The sequence below is a fragment of the Octopus bimaculoides genome, chromosome 6 (assembly GCF_001194135.2).
Source record: "Octopus bimaculoides isolate UCB-OBI-ISO-001 chromosome 6, ASM119413v2, whole genome shotgun sequence".
Lineage (NCBI taxonomy): Eukaryota > Metazoa > Mollusca > Cephalopoda > Octopoda > Octopodidae > Octopus > Octopus bimaculoides.
The window spans coordinates 8,134,011-8,135,758 of NC_068986.1; positions in this window are offsets into that span (position 1 = coordinate 8,134,011).

Genomic DNA, 1,748 nt, shown 5'->3' on the forward strand with positions numbered 1-1,748 from the left:
AAAAAAAAGAAAAAAAGTGAAATTCCAATCAAAAGGGGTCGGGAAAAAAAAGGCAATAAAAAGAGATCGTGTATCACAGAAGAATTTTTAAAATGTAAGAAGCAAGATTAGGTTTATCCGTGGAAAGAAAAGCCTACGGAAAAGACCACGGTAATCTCAGGCAGGGAGGGAATAAACACATGACAGCAAAGTGCTCTCTCTCTCTCTCTCTATCTCTCTCTCTCTCTCTCTCTCTCTCTTTTCGATTTATGGGATCATGCTCAAAGTGGTTTCGTCACTCGCACGCACCATTTTTGCTACATTCACCCACATTTTTTAAAAAACTTTCACGAGATAAAACCTACCTCTCCATTCACACCTTGCTTTTCAAGTGGTACTTTTTCAAGTACCACTTGAAAAGGTATTAGAGACATCAATGTAGACAGCTTTCAGAGGTTTCTGTCGAAGTTAATCTTACAGCAATGGCTAGCTGAGAAATATTGTGTGCTAGACCAAGAAATTGGTTACCTGTATTTTTCTGAATGTTACACAAGCGGATGTAGAGCAGGTTGTTTTACAAAAGCAGTACCTTGTCTGGCAAAGCTATTGGTTGGCAAGAACTTTCCTGCTTCAGTCGCATTTATCTAAAGGCTTTCTATAGCATGGACTCCGCTTTGACCAAGATCTCTTTGTAACTGTACAGTATGGAATTTCTACAAATATTGTTATCCGTATTTATATGAACTATGTATGGGTTGCAAGAATGCTTATTTATACATGTGTGTGTGTGTGTGTGTCTGTGTGTGTGTGTGTGTGTGTGTGTGTGTGTGTGTGTGTGTGTGTGTGTGTGTGTGTGTGTGTGTGTGTGTGTGTGTTAATGTGCTTATGTATGTATATATGCATACGTTTATAGTTAGATACGTAGATATTATAGTTAGATACGTAGATACGGATATTTGTGTCAAGTTGGTATTGATTTTTAATAAATTAAAGATTAGGAAATCGCCACCGTATGCAGTCATATCAGCAAATATAAGTATTAATAAAAGAAAGAAAATAAATTGATTTAGGACTGAAATAAGATATCATATTGCAAAAAAAAATCTTGTTATATAAAAACAATATCAGAAAAAATTATTAAAGAGACACTAAACAAGTCCCCTTTCAGCTTTGCCCTCCTGAAATTTTATGATGTAATTCCTTTCCACTGGTTTCCAATAAGATGATATAGCCAACCACTTTTGAGACACTATATCATCTTATTTTATGAACTGGCCAGCAAAAGGCATTGTATTCTTTTTGGTATGGTGCTTGAAGTGGATGGAATAACAGGAAATCGGTTAGTATCGTATTCCCCTATTTTTTAGAATAGTTGAATGCTCCAATAACTTTAAACTGCACAACATGAACAAATCAATATTTATTCCAAATGGAAAATACATATTTCACATTTTTAGTAGTTGGTAGCATAATGCACGTCTCGACAATGTTTTGGCATTATCTTGTACAAATCTTTTGTTCTTTTTTTTTTCGAATACAATCGATGAAATGGCAAGATTTACAAATACAGTTCATATCATAATTCTATAAACTGTTCAATAATTTTCTTTTCCATCTTACAAAATAAACCTCTTCAAAGTGATGGAGTCATTGCATCTTCCTACCTTCTTACAGACATTTTTCGGTTACAAATATGTAGAAATTAAACTTCTCTGTCAAAATGACGAAGTTATATTTGTGTGTGTGTGTGTGTGTGTGTGTGTGTGTGT